Here is an 18,236-nt window from a genome sequence, read left to right on the forward strand (position 1 = left end):
TCACATATAGGAAGAGTACACACACAAACCAAATTGCACAAGTGTAAACTTTGAATAGGACGCCGCAGCTCTGTAAATTTACACAGACATTAAATTTCGTTCTATTCATTTTAGACATATAATGCTAAGCTGATTTTTTTATAGCACACTGATCGATATCTCTGTAAAATAATCATTTTTTTAACTAGCGGGGCAGTGAAATCTTTGCTTTGTGCTAAAGTCAACAGTGACAGAGTTTGAGCTCAAATAAATGCCGTGATGTCTGGAGCCCTTTGCAGAAGGCAGAAGGCGAGCTTCTACAATGGGCTCCTGTGTGGCCTGCCAACAACAAGCAGCGGCTATTTTGCGCAGGTATGAAGCTTTTATTTTTATAAATCTGTCTTCTTACATCGTTTTTTTCCTTTTACTTGGAGGGATAGACGGTTTGACAGCCGTTCCCGGGGGTGCATGGGGTGGAGGGGGCAGAGGCTGATTTCCTAAATTCAGTCGAAACGAGACATATTTGATTTCACGACAGGGTGGTGCAAAGCTGAGAGGATATGCAGGTTGTGTGATTGCTGCAAGTTTCCCTGTCTCTGAGTTGCATGTTGGAGAGACCTTAGCGCACTGCAAAAAACTGCCACGGACACACTAGGTTGGCTTTACTCTTTCAACTGCGTAATTTTTGTTTTTAATTAAAAGTTTTCAGTTGATTAGATAATTTCTCTCGCCTCAATTGGTGGTTATTTCGCAAAAGTAAATCATCCAAATAGATGAACTCTGTCCACAATTGTAACTTGTAGCACATTAGAGAAAAGCGACTGTTTAAACTGGAGGAAACACACGAAACCAGCGGAACTCTTTCCTTGTTCAGAGACATGTGAGACTGAGTGCAGATATTTTTTGCAGTGTGCGGCTGATTGGTATCAGTGTGGCTGCTCTTACGTCCTGAAAGCGAGCTTTCCTGCAACACTGACTCTACGGCTTTTATTATTTGGTACCGGTATGTAAATACACTGAATCGATTTTTATTTTCCAGCACCAGTTTTAATCAAAAGTAAAATAATATATGAAAATAAAACGCGTTTAATAAAATATTTTAAGAAAATTAGGATAATACGTACTTTATCTTATTCCCCCCCCCCTTTTTTTCCTGGATTCAAAAACCGGAAGTCTTAATTTTAAAGCTAGAATCTTTACCGTTTTATTAAACACAAACATGTAATAATAATAATAATAATAATAATAATAATAATAATAATAATGACGATGATGTTCAAGACACTGCATCCAAAATACTGATTCTTTAAAATCTGAAGTAGATGGAGAGCCCTTCAAATTGTTCCTCGGCCAATATATAACAGTTATATTCCAACGCTGCTCTCCTCCGACCCTCAGAAGGCGCGGTAACCCCAGTCAAGCCCCTCTCGCGCGCACTGAGCCGGGAATGGCCTTGTGGAGCTTTGCCGGTTCAAAGGTAACCAACCTCAATCTGTACCGGCACACAAAAGTGCGCCGGGGCTCATGCATCTCCTAACTTTATTCAGGTTTTTCCATCGGGGAGGATACCTCTGGAGCTCCTGGCCGCGCCATCATAGACGAGCACATCTGTTGTTATAGCAACTGAATAAAGGATGGCCCGGCCTGTTGATCCTTTTTTTTTCTTAGCCCGCTAACCTGATTTCTCTGCTTTTTTTGTGAGCGTATTTGCATATTTCTTGATTAGGGCCTGAAAACAGGACCCCCTTTTTCTCAGAGGCACTCATCTCTGGCAGGCATTCTGACTCTCACTGCAGGTCGTCGATGGGAAATCATATATCTTTAAAAAAAATCAGCGTAGCTGGAAACAATAGACCAAATATCATTGTACTATAAAGTCTTCTGCTGTTTAATTCAGTCTTTTTTTTGGGGGGGGGGGGGGGGGGGGGGAGGATATATTTACTGCAACAATAGACGATTTACCTCCTTTTCTTTTTATCACTTTAAATAGCGTCTAATACCAGACCTCCAAAGTGAGACATTTTCCCTACAGCGACGTATTTTAATGCCTAGGCGAGTTTGGGCCTCTGTCTTCAATGAATGACTCAGTACCCTATAAGCCATATGCGCATCCACCCATGGGCGTCAACTGAATAGGCTATATCAGCCTGATGGGGCTCCATTTACACCATCGGTTTACGCATAAAAGAATTGAAATAATATCAACAAATTATTGGAATTATCGTATGAACACTGGCCTCGGAAGGGAAGAACAATAAGAAGTGTGTGCGCGTGTGTGTGAGAGTGGGTAGTTTTGTGATCAATCCTCCAATCGGCCTTCTAATACAGCCTCTTCGATTCTTGCCCAGTTCATCAGCCTGTGTCTGTAGGCTATATTAAATCTGGAGCAGTGTTCTTTCAAGAGTCAGATGTGTTATATACACAGAAAGGTGTCTGGCGCACCTATAGGCTCTCCATGCGCTGCAGCCCGCGGACTGGAACACCCAAGTAGATCCGTCTCCATGACGACGGCGGGACACCGGTCCAACAAGCTGTAATTCTGTCTCAGCCTTTTTCAGGGGAGGGACCGTCCACACTAGCCCGACTTAACTCCTCTTTCACCAGAAATACTCCTAATCCCATATCTTAGCAAGGCAAACTGCCGTCCCTCAGTATATTAAAGAGGCCACAAAGTCAAAACTTAAAGCCACCCATGGTTTCCCAGCAGGCGGCCCATCCCGGTGTGAGCGTCGCTGCCCCGTCCCGTCCCGTCCGGCCAGCCACTGTACGTGTCTTCAGTTTTCTCAGCGCCTATTTACAGAAAATTAATACTTGTAATCATAACTTTTTATTATGTGATTTCGACAAATTTGCGCAAATAAACCCAGAAGATTTAAATATTAATTCAACTTTAAATAAAAGAATAAATAAATAAATTGTAGAAAATAAATTCTGTTATGTTGATAAATTAATAAACATTTTACGGCTTATTTTTTCCAGAGGCGGCACTGCGGTTCGGTTTGCGTTATTGTCATTTCTGAACGTCTGCTATTTTCTATCGTTGTTAAACATTTGATTTAACAGGAATTTAAAATGAGCTCATAACCAAAATATACATTTAGAGTGTCCGAAATTTGAAATATTAAAATGTATCGAAATCACATCTATAAGTTAACCAGCTAATTTGCAATTGAAAATGCATTCCTTCTGTTGCCGTTTCATAGGCTGCCCACACGTTTGTATTTAAAAGGATATTTGCACATAAATACGCACTTCTGCAAACATATTACGGATTTCTAGCACAAAAAGGTAGAAATGAAAACAGGATTACTGCAGGGAAGAATGATTTATTAATAAATTACATTTTAATTCCACATAAGTTTGCGTTGCAGCTGTTGAAAACATTGTTCTATTGTGTGTTTGGCTTTCTAAAATGACTTTTGAGCTTCGTTCTTTCCTGTGGAATATTTGTTTTTAATAAGACAAACTTGAAATATTAAAAAGTAAAATCATAAAATGAATCTCAGGCAGACCTTCAAGCAAGGAATTAACTATTTGGCTTTTATAAATAATTTTCCTATTAAAACAGTGCAGTTAAAGTAAATGGAGTTTCAATAATTGCAAATGTTCCTTATTTTTAAAAATATATATATCAGCAAAAAAAAAAATTGGCTTTTTAAAAATGTTTCTTTATGTAATTTGGGGGGTTGTGGATAATTCGTACAAACTGCATGAGACAGCAGGCAGAAACTATTTTATAGAAAAGCCTGTTTTTCTCCTCCTGACCTGGAATATAATAATATCATGAGGAATTTACAAGATGTACATGTAAGTGAAACCTCAACTTTTATCATTTCTGACTAAAATTTGGCTTTAATTTTGCTCTGTCCCTTTTTAAAAAAATCTTTACGTATACAGATTATTTGATAAGGCAAAGCAGATTTATTCTATATTTACAAATCACTTTATTGTCATTTGTAATGCTGACATGTTTCATCTTAATTTTTTGCAAAGTCTCAGAGTTACAGACGCAGATATTATTTGGTGACTGTAGATGAACGCAGATTTGTTACAAAGATGATGAAGAGCTGGGTGTGTGAGAGCGAGCGAGAGGCAGAAAGAGAGAGGAAGGGATGGAGGCTGAGAATGCGGACGCTAACTGTGATGTGTCCGCACTTTCCTGACAAGACTGTGTGACATTCCAGCGCAGGACTCCATCATGTTCTCAGAGAGAAGGAGAGAGAGAGAGAGGGGTCCGTCAACAATGCCCATTGAGCACTGTGAGGCAGCAGCTGGTGGGACATGCAGTGACCTAAAGGCAATCTATTCAGTCCAGAACGGGGTGCCTCTCACTACCCTCCTGCTTTTATAAGGCTGGAAGTGGATGGATGGTCAGTGTTTATCCTTAAATAGTATCGCAGCACAGGTCTGTCATCATGAAAATGGAAGAGAAGCAGTCCGCACCTCACCAAACCAATCAAGTTCTCGTATGGGAACCGCTAAATATCAAGAGTGTGGAAGGTGATGTAAATTTCTGAAGAGGAGCTTTCCGTCTTATGTCGGTGGAATCGAGATAAAATTGAGATGACCATCAAAGCTTTTGTTTCTCTTGAGCGCTGACGTGAGGCTCAGCCCAGCAGCGGAGGGGAAGATTAGGTTTTCAAAGAGAAACAGAAAAAAGAAACAGCAACCCTCCACATAAGATAATAGAAGTGTGATCATCCAGGCAGAAAAAAATCATATTGGTTGGAGATTAGAGATGCTTACAATGTGAAGTTAGATATCAGTCAGGCTGACTGCTGATGTATTTGTGTACATGCACACAGTCGTGCTTTTAGCCCTTGTTGGTAATTCCTCAGACATTTCCCAGCAGATCTTTTAGCTCAAACCTTGTTGGCAAAGCCGCCATGGGCGATGTGTCGGTCAGCAGTGGTAAAGGGATGCTTGCTTGGCTGTGATTGATCTGGTGTGGAGTCTTTATTCCCCTTGAGACCATGCACCTCAATATTTTAGACCCAGCTCTTGCAGTGTTGATGGGAGGTATCGCATATAGTGCCATGTTACATCCCCTTTTCTGAACCACTTCCACACACTGTGGCATATTTAGCCATCGCACGGCCATAACATGGAAGCCAGGATGCTGCAATATCTCCTCACTTCCCCCTGAGCTCCAGTTCCAGGAAGTGAAGGCAGAGCTTTGCCAGCCAATCGCAACGAAGGACACCTAACTCATTAAAAGTTAATGAAACCTATAAACGTGGTGCGCCAGCGATTCATTTAAACCCCCAATCCAATCTCCTCTCCCAGCAAAGGCAAACAAGCCTGTGTGCCCCCAGCGCTGTCCTCGGAATAACAAACTATGGAATATTTTGTCCTGCATATGTTCTCCTATGCAGACATGTGCACATTGATAGGCTATCTTACAATGGGACTTGTCCAATTTAGAGAATGCCAGGATGGTGTTCTGCAGGGGCGAATTCTGTAATGGGCATCCGAGTTGAATTTAATGCCTTTACTTTACACTGCATAGCTTGTCGGGAATGGCTGTTATAGATATGCCATTTCAACATTCATGAGAATCACTGACATTCAAATAATGTGCTCATTTTAATACCATGTGAGTGAGAGCCAAGTCTGTGTGAGAAAACCTCTATATTCTTCTTCACGGTCAAGCGAGTGTCAAAAACTACTCTTGATCCACGCAGACAGACAAGGTGAAATCTGAGCCCTTTCCTCCAGATAAACCCGTCTCTTGCTGTCCAGTATGCTCTATCTGTTTCAGTGCCATCTCAGCTAACAGCAGTGCTGCTCTCAATTTGATAACAAACCATCAACAGCAATAAAGTGCCACCTTACAAGTGTCCAAATCTAAAGAACAATATCCCTCCTTGTCTTTCAGACCTCCATTTCAACACAGCTCCAGCGCCTCACAGTGCTTCCCTTGGGGGATTCAAATTAAATTCTCCCCGTGTATAGTGCCACTGTCAGCCCGTTAATGAATTCCCATACCCTGACTTGAATCAAATTAATCCCCAATTTAATCCATATAAATGGCTGTGTTATTTATAATGGAAAGACGGATGCTCCGTTGAAGGATTGAGGAAAGCTGGGAAGTGTCTATAGGGCTGTTGAGCAGATTATTGTGAAGGATGAGGCCTGTATGTTCCCCCACTGCAGAGTAGTCCCCTGATACACACTATTTAACCCTCGCCTGCTTGATGCTGACAGCAACATCATGGTGTTTGTCACTTAATATCCTTTTAGATTAAGGAGTCAACTGGCAGATTTATTGGTCAGAGTCGGGTTATCATGGTGGAGTCTCAGCAGAAAGAGGTGTCGTAAAGCATTTGTGAAGGGCCATGGTTACAGTTAAATTTGCTGTGGGTTCAGACTTGTTACAAGCAACCACTGTTTGAGGTCACTGAGTCAGAGACAGCTGTATTTATGCGCTGATGCAAATTTCCCACTGAGATCCCGTCATATGCAAATGTTTCTTTGGGAACAGCTCCCTATCAGCATGTAGATCAGACGACGCAATCCTTGATGTAGACAGTGAGGGATAGATGACAGGTAATTTGTCAAAGGGCTTATTTATACAAATAGTTTAATATCATGCAGCAAAGTGAAAAAGGACTAATGCCTTTTTGGACGCAAATACAGTGGGTGACGACTGGTAAAAAGAAAAACAACACGCACACAGTGGATCCAGGTTCAGTTATTGGTGTGTAACTCCAAGGACTGGAAGTGTCGGATTTCCCGTTGCTGTGTTGTTTTTGGCCCCAAAAAGTGAAAACGCAACATCCAGATACGCCAACATTGTGTGTTCATAAATACCACAGCATTTTTTTTAATTCCAAAAATTATGCATAGAATAATTGGGATAATTGAGATAGATACACCAGATTTAAAACAGTGAACGGAGCCAAATGTATCAACTGTATCAAGTGTTAGCTACGAATGCATTCATTGCAGGCAAAATTCATTTTAAAAAGTGGTTCTTTGAAATGAGCAGTTTCTACATGCTGCTCGGTTGGATATACGGCTTGTGGTCACTCATAGGAGTTTTTCACCTCCAAATCTATGATATACAGTGTACAGTTATTTAGCTAGCAGTATCATGGGATGGATATGAGGATGACAGACGGTTCCGAAGTCAGTTTGGCAGTTCATGGGACAGTTTGGAGCCTTTAAAGCTCGGTCCACCAAATGTCTGAGCAGCTATGTTTTATTGAGGCATCTGTAAGCTTACTAATTTTATTGCCAAGCTTGGCTCGTGCACCTACCGTCATGGAGAGGGAGAAAACACACACACACACACACACACACACACACACACACACACACACACACACACACACACACACACACACACACACACACACACACACACACACACAAAAGTTTTCTGTTTGCCTTCATTCCACCAAATCCTTGACAGCCGTGCTATAGCCCATCACTATTCACACCATTGTGCTGTCACAACAACTAAACACATCATTTGTGTTGCAGAAACTCATCCTGTATGTATCCAATACCAAATGTTTGGCGACTGAGCGAGGAAACGGTGGGGAGGGGGCCGCATAATTTGCTAGGAAACATTTTACCGAACATTTGGTGATAAAAACGCCGGCGTCGGCCCCAAGGCTTAAAGCAATTAATTCAGGATCCTGACATAAACTCTCCAATCCTTTGACAGCTTGGAGCTGAAATAAAAATGCTAGTTCTCCTGGGAACGGCAGGAGATAGCTGGCTCTTTTCTGGACTGTTTGCTCACTGGCCCTGAGAGCAATCTTCCCCAGTCAGAATGAAATGCAAGGACACAAACAATGTACCAGCGAGAGAATGGGAGATGGGGAATGAACAGTTTGGACTATTTGCTCAGCAGAAGGGCAGCCACAATGGCTGGCCCATGGCTTTCCCATGCATCAAGCCTCTTAGTCTTAGGCCTCCCTTTGTTGCCTGGTTTCTTCTACCACAGCCAGATAAGAGCACAGCTGCCCTATACTTTTAATTCCCATTGTACGCCATACTGTATGGTCATTTATCTGTCCGCATTCTGCCTGCCTTAATGGTGTTGTCTAATTGAATGAGGTATCACTCGTGTATCTCTGTTCACCTTAGCATGTGTACTCATTTTGGCCTCGATTTGCTCTCTCTTTACCATAAAAGGCAGCTGAGGCCTGTGGGAGGGGGATAACGGGTGACCCCTCTTCTCGTATTAGAGAAGGAAGCACAAGTCAAGCACCGACTGTGATAACGGCGCTTAGATGGTTTTAGCAGGAGGCCTAGTTTAAATAATTTTTGGGGATCTAGATTTATGGCGCAAGGAAAGCTCTAAGACAGGAGTCGTGCTTGTAGCGCCCAACAAAAAGTCCTTTTCCAGTCAAAGGCAGGAAGCTGCTGAGGGCACTTGATGCTGCCATTATATGACCTAATGGCGACTCCAACCAGAAAAGAGGGCAAATAGAGCAAGTGTAGGGGCTCTGGCAGAGAGAAGCATATTGTGCTCCTTTGTTTTGGTGTGTCGGTTGGTGTTTGCATTTACATTGACCAGTTCTCTGCTGAATGTGTATTCACACACACTCGGCCCGTGTAATGCTGCCGGGGTGGCAGGAAATGGAAGTAGCGTGCTTCCCCGCGGAATCTGCAGGGAATAAAGTAACAATGGTAAATGAATCTGAAACGCACACAAACAAACAAACAAACAAACAGAAAAGAGCAGGAGTGGGATGTCACCGGAGGATCAATACACATAAGATGAAGCAGCATATTCATGCATGTGAGCAGACACTTGCCTAAACACAAACACACACACACACACTGAGCCCCTCCCCCTCTGTAAAGGTTGTGATGTCAGGGACCCCCTGGGTGGTCAGACGGAGGATAATTTCAACACAATTTGACATTGTGAAGGAAACGTTTAAGAAAGCTTTTCACTGGCTGTGTTTGTAAGGCCACTTTTATACAAGTGTGTGCATCTTTCTATACAGTCTGCACCCAAAGATATGGCATGAAAACTGTTCTTTTCTTCAGCCGAGTGAAAACCCAGCCCACGACGATTCCACAATGGTTTATTCTAATGGATAAGCTCTTAATCTATCAGATCAGATTTCAAAGTGCCAGTAGCTGTGCCAAGACAGGCCCCAGGAAGGAAAACCCTTTTGTTTAGGCCAGAAATTTTAAATTCAAGACCTGACTTTATTCACAACAATAAAAAGGGTATCACCTGTTACGGAAGCAATACCTCAAAGAGCAACACCATTAAGAAACAGTAAGTGCTTGTTTTCACATCCACCTTTGGTGCACCACCAGCGTTCTGCCAGCATGTCAGACCTCAGGTATGGCAAGATAAATAGCTGTCTTATTTGTGGTTGTGAGAGCCAGGCTCCTTGTGGGGTGGTGCTCTCAGCTTCACGCTCCAGCAACGCTGAAATAAAGCTCTGTTCGAGGCATTTCAACACTGCTTAAGGTTGTCCGTTACCGTGTAATTTATGAGTTGAGAGGACTTCGTTTTTAAGTTAACTACGACCTACAATCTTCCAGCATTCATGGGTGGAGAAAAGAGCCTTGTGAGTCATAGGAAACTTACAACACTCCTCCAATTACCTTAAACAATGCCAGTCTGAGCGAAGTCTGCAGCTTTCTCGCGTGTGGTTCAGTTACTAGACGTGGACGCGATGTGACCTAAAGTAATTGGGTGTACAGGCACTATAACAGGTTAGCCATTTTGTCACCTGTGGGTCAGTGTGGCGAGCTGGTAGGACACGGTTAAAGTCATTCGCTTCATGCCCCAAAGCACTCGGTGGGTGGTCACACGGACAGACAGAGAGGACTTACTGAGTGTTTGCTCATGGGCACGTCTTTGACATTTGTATTTGAGACACAGAGTAAAAGACCTTTTCCAAATTTAGTATTTTCAAAAAGACGTCAGACAAAAATACAAAACATTATACAAAGAATAAAAAAAAGTTAATTTTCTATTATTTTCAAAATAAACTCTGTTCTTCATTCAGTCTCCATTTATCTGTTATAAATAAAAGTGTTAACAACCCATATCTCACCAACACGTTAATTAAAAGAGCTGGTGTTAAAATATAAATAGCATTTTTTTAAACTGTGGAAATATGATTCATAATCACACAGTTTTAAATCACTAAACATTTAGATTCACATATCTTGTGTTTGCCTTGTGTTACAGCGGCTGGATATATGACTGCATAATTGGGTTTTATTGCCGGGGAATCAAATAAGGGGAAATTAAACCACATATTATCAAGTTCGTTTTATTAGCAGATCAACATGTTACTTAATCATAAAATTTACTACTAGAGTAATTATACCTTGTTCATATTTTAACCACACACATATTAAAAAAAAAAGCAAACAAAAACATAATTTAAATGGAAAATGGAAAACACCCCCCCCCCCCCGCCCCCTGCCCCCCACTTTTGAAAAGACAAATGTAAAACAATAAGAACATAAATTGAACAAAATTAAAATGAATATGCCATGACTTTGGAATAAAAAGATGATGCTTAATTATGATTATGTAGAATAGAACAACTAATATTAATATAAATTAAAAAAAAGAGAATTGTTTCATCATCTTTGGCTGCACTAAAAATCTTTAATTTTAAACAAATATATTTAATTATTTAATTTATCCTATAAATTAAAAAATGACACGAGAAATATTCAAATATGTTTTTGTGTCACTGCATCACTGAGTTAAAAATGTATCCAGCGTGGGGTCAGTGCGATCCAATACTGGGTGAACCAGTACCGAGCAGCTGCGGTGACACCGCGCTGATGATATTTACATGCTGGATTAATGTTGGACTGCTGGATCAAAACAATCTTTTGCGCTGACCATTTTTTACCTTTGAGAACGGGGTCGCATTTTTGTGCTTCTGCCTTATCGAGTCAGTGCTGTGTCAGTTTTTATTTACTGAATTTTAGCATTAATTCAAATATATCTGAAAGAATAAATGAATTAAATATCAGGATAGAATTTCGAGCAAAAATAAATATAAAAATATGACATTATATAAATGTAATTTATTATTTAATCTCATGATTTTTTTAATGAAATTAATAACTTGTATTTAAGGCTTTTTGGTGAAAAGGCTGCTGTGCTAACGATTGCAGTTCCTTTGCATTTGTATTTCATTTTATTAAAAATAATTGTTTTTCTCTCTTAATTCATATGCAGCTGTTTGTTTTGGGAACATTTTTCCTCCAGATCTCTTTTATTACTTCTGTTAAAGATTCAGTTCAGCCACACACGGCTGTTTCACTGACAACACTTCTCTTCCAGTGTGTGAATGTCAGCACCCTGTAAACACCTTTGACACACATGCTTGAATGCGACGGGTGAGTTAACTAAACATTCCTGGGTGTTCCCCGTAAAGGTTCACCACTCATCCACCAGACTGCACTGACCCATTTCCAATGCTCCAAATTGCACTCATGGAAAAAGGATTTGGAATATTTGCCCCCCTTTTCCTTTTATTTATTTACTTATTTTTTTGGTCTTTTTCACATTTTCCCATCACACACACTAACACACTAAATTACAGAAAACAGCAGTTGCAGTCATTCACGATCCTATACCATATGGCAGTTTTTCTTTCTATGTAAGTGCTTTAAAATGCGATGAAACAATGCTCTATATGGATTTGGGAATTTGGGAGTATAATTCCAGCCCCGTGCTTATCTGTGCACCCAGACTATTTGAGTGTTTTGAGATGCGGGCTCCCTGAGGACGGATCGAAGGCGTCCTAGTAGAACTGCACATCAAATAAATAGGAGGATGGGATTTATATGGAGGCTGAGTCTCTGTCAAACAGGGCTCTGCTGACTGAAGTGATCCCCACGGCCTGAGAGGAGAAGAGGAGGGAGAGGAAGCCTCAGAGGGAAGGCTGTAGAAGAGCTACACTGATGCGCTCACACACTCAAACACTCGCACAATGTCCCTCTCAGTCCTGGGTTTTGACCGGCCCATGGCATTGGCCAGGTATGTCAACTATGTTTGCCAAGCCATCTATCAGCCGTGCACCTTCCCTCCTAAAACAGGAACTTTTGTTTGAAACATGCACTTGTTAAGCCCATCCTTTGACTGTAGTCAACCTGATTTATTTCCTTATAGCTGAGACAGAGGATTTATTAGCGCCTCTGTGTTTTTCCTTATTGTGTGTTGTGCCGTGCAAATGAGTTAAAAACATGGGTGTGTTGTTACTGTGTTTGTAGCAGAGATTGCGAGCTACAGTTTGGGGACATCAGTACCTCTTATCGCCGGTGACCAGGGTTTGCAAATAAACACGCTGTAGTGAGGTCAAGCTGCACCCAAGGAAGGGAACAATTTATGGCTGCGTGACGCTCACACATGCCAAAGGAATTGTTTTTACTTTCTGCTGGCGTCTCTGCATCATGCTGCAGTCATACTAGTTCCATACACCTGAGTTCAAATAGTTTTTGTGTAGACGGAGAACGGTTTCAGGCAGGTCATTAATAACAGAACAGGGAAGTTTAAACTGCATGATAATGGAAAGGCTGAGAGGTTTCCATTAGAGATTTCAGGAAGTGTTTTAGTGATATTAACACAAACATAAACCTGAGTCATTTCGCTTTTGGTGGCCAGCTATGGAACATATTATCTAAGAGAGGCATGAAAACCATCCACAAATATCTCAAAAGAAACCTGCTATGTTTGCCAAACAACCCAAGTTGGTACGCTGGAGCCTTACATCATTCCCTGAAACACCACCTCCATTTATCTTTTGACTTCTACTTTGTGAGAGAGAGCAGATATCGCTAAAAGTGCCACGTTAATGATTGACTCTCAGCACACCAAGCATCCTGCATTGAGTGGCCACTTTGCCTGCTCTTGTGCTGCATTTTCAGCCGTAAATGTTTGTGGCCCCACTATGCTCTCCAAGTCCCATACAGTATTATTAGCACCGGGGGGGTTAAGGTGGGGTAGGCTCTAACTTTCAATAAAGGACTGTTGGCATGCTGAGGTAAATGGAAGATAAGAGTTTGTTTCTGACCCTTTTAGGGATTTATAAGAACGTGGGTGTGCAGACCTAATCTCTCCTCAAGATAAATTTGGCCTTGCTTTGTGAAAGCAAGTTCACGCATTGCGTTTTTCTTCTATTCTAAAGCCCACTTTGACAGGCATGAAATGAGCCCAGGACTTTTCATTGACAGTTCGAGATGGTGAGCAAACTGAGATTAGGGCATGTTAATTAATTGTGGGGTTGGTAAAACAGCCTTCAGTTCTATAAAAGACCCGTTCTATTAATTGCATTCCTGACGATCACCGACAGAGCCGTAATCATGAAGCTTGTGGCCCTTACTTGATTTTTTGTTGGCAGTACTCACTAATTGAGCTCAATAGCATTTGCTAAGCTGCTTTACAATTACTGTGCAGTTAATTAAATAGTAAAAAAAAAATCCTACAGTGTTATATAAAACTGACTTATATGTTCTCCTTGTCCTTTACAGATCCTTTTTCTTTGTAAGGAAACTCTTACCGTCATCAAGCGGCCTGAAAGCGCTTTCCTGTCCATGTACTTGGCGATATCTACGACTGACCTGTCTGCTATATGTAATATCAAAGCCTCTGTCAGCGTGGAACTGAATGGGGACAAAAGAGAGGCCTCCATTAATGATTAACTGTTCTAAAAGCCCTGGCTTTTGTATTCCCATGGTGCCCAGGCTATCTGGCCACCATGTGACATGCTCACAGCATTTTTCGAGCAGATTGGGGGAAAGCTAGTGAGCAAACACAGGTGCTTTGGAGCAGCGTTGCCGACGCTGTCAGGGACAACCACAAACAAGAGCAGCTATGCCTGGCTAAATGAATCCCCACTCCTCCCTGCACCATCACCACCCCCCTCTGTTCTGTCGCTAGCTTGTTTGCTAGCTCCCTATAGCTTTCTCCCTGCAAAGCCTTCCTTTTGGACGGTCACCACACCCCCTTGCACAAGTCCAATGTCTGCTACAGCTGGGCTCCACAACTTCTGACACCCTCCAAAGAAACAAACAAATAAAAGTGAGGACGGCCGACCACTTCTTTGAGGTGATGGCATTTGCTGCGGTCATGACTAGTGGGAGAGCAAACAAATTAACGGTGTCCGAGTTTTCACTTTCCAAACCAAACTAAAAGTCTTTTAGTTCAAGTGGGGCAATTCCACTGACCCTGGTGTCAAACGCTGCATAAGGGTTGCACACTCTTGCACTTGAAATCTTGAGAGGAGGCTGTAAGAAATTAAACAGGCTTTGAGTATTGGCCTACACGAGCCTGATGTGGTGAGGTACCTGAAAGCGGGAGAGAAAAGCAACAGAAAACATCTTGAATAAGTTGTGTTTTTAAATGCTTTTCTATCCAAGTATTGTGGCCTTTTTAACAAGATGTGTCTACAGAACTTAACCTTTTCATCCAGCTCGACTGATTGTTCAGAGTGTCTGGAGGTGCTGTGTCGCTCAACTTTGATAAGACAATCAGATGATAGGATGGCGTTATCTTAACACAGCTTTCCGGCCGGGAGACAAATGAACAGCGTGTGATAACAGGAACAAAAGCTTGGCTCTTATTGGCCGGCTCCTCCAAAGAAAGGAAAAATTATCAGAGTGGAAAATTTGCAACAGGCGCAGTTTATTTCATTTTCAATTTTCTGCAGAGGCCGGGTCACAGGAAACGCTCTTTTTTTAATCACTCAAATATTTATATTGTCTCTTATGGGCATTTTGGTTTGACAGTCTGCAATTACCTGAGCCCGTAAAGCAGTTATCACTGGAAAGATGATAAAAATATTTTAAAACAAACACTTAAATCAGCAGGAGAGGAAATTAAGTTGTAAAAGTGAGAAGCTCAGACAGGAAAAAAAAAAGGTCAGACAGGAGGTGCGAAAGAAATCGAGAGAAATTGGAGAAAGGAAAGCGTGGTGCTAATGTCTGTGTGAGGAGGGAAATAATGGGTAAAGCAAAAAAAATAAATAAAAAAAGGTCAAAAGTAGTTTTCTACTGATCCATAAAACGCCACTTCTGTCAGTATTTTCTGACTTTTGCAGCCCAATTCTCAGAGCCAGAGAGGGGCGTGTATACTCAAGGATTCACTCAAGGCTTTGTTTGCTCTATTCCTCAAAAAAATGATTGGAAAAAATATTGGTGCCCTGCTATGACATTTTTGTTAGAAGTAAAAAAAAATGTTGGAGCTGTTTAGAAACCGCATGAATAAAATATTTTTAAGGAAAGGTGTCGTGCTTCATTACAAATATAATTGTCTATTAAAGGATTTTCATTCCGACAGTGCTTTGGATATTTAAGCCTGCTAAAACTTGCATATTTAAAAAGTTACATTTAACCTCTTCAAGCCATTTTTCCAGACATTATCACAAAGGGGTTTAAAATGAAATGGGCAGGGGATGCATTTGGAGAAGCTCGTCTCATCTTCTTCTCCGACACTGGTACCCTGCGGGGATTTAGCCTCTACTGGTCGTGAGCTGAGTTTGATCAGAGGAGTTACAAATCCTTATTTTTAGGGATCTTACTGTAATTCACCGGCTTTTTGGCCACAGTAAAGCGTGGAGGCCCAGCATCTCAAGAGGGATTTGAGACAACATCTTTGTTGCCTCCTCATTGTATTATGGTGAAAGTCGTCCAGGCCTATTGTCTGGCCAAACTCAGCTCAGACCTCGGCTCAATCAAAGAAAAGTTTTCCAGTAATGAGGTAAGACATGAAAGCTCACTGACAACAGCAACATGTTGAAAGGGCCGCTTTGATCTCACCGGGCACAATGACTAAATTTGAAAAGAGCAAAGTGTGCTTTAAGCAGCAGTGCACTGCATTAACCTCCTGCCTTTTGACAAGCCCACACCTAGAAAGACGTAATATCCAACTCTATGGAGGATGTACTTGATGAGTAATGACCTCCTAATTCTACCTGCTGCCTTAGTGATAGGCAGAAAAAGAAGAAAAATTAGACTTTTTGGCAATATAGCAACATTTCTGTCTGTTCTTTAAGTTTTATGTATTTAACTCTTTTCTGTAAATATTTCTTAGGTCTGATAATAAATGTGATGGCCACAAAGCATCATAGAAATGAAGGCAGCCTTTAATAATGACATCACAGTACTTAAAAATTAACAGCAGTGAGGGCAATGCAGGGCCACGACGGCACAAACGCTGCCCATTAGCCAGCCTGACTCCTTAAAGTAAAAGAAGAAAGAAAAACAATATATACATATATAAGTGTGATGGCTCTGTTCTACTGAGTGGGAATCTATTGACATCTGTCTGTTAAAACACTGTAATACACCATAGTTTAGAAATCTTTGGTGGGTTGATGATTTTCAGGTAACATCTCTGATAGGATCAGAAACCACAGTGTTTGTTGGATTTAAAAGGATAAAATTAAAAACATTCTCAGCTTTTAGCCCCCCCCAAACGCACACATACAAACAATGCTCGCGATGCCTGGTGACCTGAACCGTTTCAGCTTGTATTCATTTTCCACATGGAGCTGTAAGACAAAGGAGGCTCGCTCAGGTAATGGAGCGACTCAGAACAAAATGCTGCTCAGGTGGAAGACCTCTGTCCTGCCGTGGTCATGCCTGAACTGCAGTCAATGACAGACATACAACCTGACGCTTCTCTCAAAGCAAAAAAGCGTGTCGATCGCGCTGCCAGGAGCTTCTCACGACCGTTCGGATAACCCGGATTCACCGAGTCTCCCTGCTTCTTTTATGAATACAGATCGTGTCCCTCGTGTTCAATTACCTGAGTCAATACGAAAGTATTGAACCCCAACATATGAGTCAAATCATAAAGTGTATATACAAGCACAGGGATGTTATGGCCATCTCAGTGGGGAAGTGGAAATTACACTGGTGATTTGCAGCCCAGGAAGTAAACAAAGCACTCATATACGAGGGTAATAATGCACAAATATGGATCCAGAATGAAGAGCATCTGGCCAGTCGTTGCTTTTCACCGGCTGTGTCGAGTTTCTTTGCACCATCCTCTAAACGGCTGTTGTGAATCAAAAGTGCAATAAAATAAAAATCTATATGCCACAATAATGCCCGAGTGAAAGGGTTCACATGAGAGTGCATTGCGTGTATGAGACAGCTGCTGCTTTTTGGCACACACACACACACACACACACACACACACACACACACACACACACACACACACACACACACACACACACACACACACACACACACACACACACACACACACACACACACACACACACACAGAGACACACAAATACGCACACACGCACACAAACAGATGCACTCAGGTAGCAGCTGGGCAGGCTCACCTGTCATATTAATAAAACTAGACAATGCCTTCCATCAGCAGTGCAGCGGCGGCAGAGGCCGAAGCAGAAAGAGAGACAGAACAAAAGAGCAGAGAGGCGGAGAGCCGTGAGGGAGAAAATGAGCAGGGTGAGAGGAGGAGTTTACATTTTCTGCGAAGCCTATCTTTAAAACGCTGTCTATGTAACCATTAAAAGAGCTGCTTTAATATCAACAAAAACAACACAATGTTATGTCTAATAGTTAATTATGGGGAGGTGGGTGAATATTTAAGGGTTTTTTTTCCAACAGTGGCCTCTCATGTTATCACAGCAGTATGTTTGTATACGGGTGATACACCTGGAATTTGCTTGGATTTTAAATCCATGGCATCTGCTTTAACTATGAATGCAAAAATATGAGGATATCAATAAGAGAAATTTGTGCAAAATGAACATGCGTCTTATTATTACCAATGAGTATATTGCTCACACATGTGATGATTTAGTAGTGGAGGGAACCCACAGGCCTCACAGCATATCACAAAAGAATAAACTCATGTTTTTACATATTGTATCATTTGTAAGGACTGCCAAATCAAATATGCAGAGCTACCCGCTGCGGTGACCCCTCAGCTAAACGTAGAGCAAAAATAAAACTCGCGCATTAGAATAAGTTTAAACACTCCTATAGATTTGTTCTTTCATAAACAACTTAAAGGCCTTCTTGTGCGCCTGCTTTGATTACAAATGGTGACTTCTGCATTTTTGAAAAAAAAAAAAAACCCAAACAAACAAAAAAATGTTTTCTTCGTTTCTGCAAACTAATCTTTGATTTAGTGAAATTTCAAAGGTTTGGCTTATTTCAAACCTTCTAAGTATAAATTGCATCCATTGTTTGGGAATCACTAGGCAATGAGACAAAAGGACCGGCTGTGGATGATAGAGCGATGACAGTACTGATAA

General features: G+C 41.4%; 1 long non-coding RNA gene across 1 annotated transcript; it reads left to right on the top strand.

Moving 5' to 3' along the window:
• Window positions 1-267: 267 nt before the first annotated feature.
• On the top strand, window positions 268-14,031 carry LOC145422493 (uncharacterized). The gene is made up of 2 exons (XR_013903789.1): window positions 268-351; window positions 13,465-14,031. It is a non-coding gene; the product is annotated as an uncharacterized LOC145422493 (long non-coding RNA).
• The last annotated feature ends 4,205 nt before the right edge of the window (window positions 14,032-18,236 follow it).

The sequence above is a fragment of the Astatotilapia calliptera genome, chromosome 19 (assembly GCF_964374335.1).
Source record: "Astatotilapia calliptera chromosome 19, fAstCal68.1, whole genome shotgun sequence".
Classification (NCBI taxonomy): domain Eukaryota; kingdom Metazoa; phylum Chordata; class Actinopteri; order Cichliformes; family Cichlidae; genus Astatotilapia; species Astatotilapia calliptera.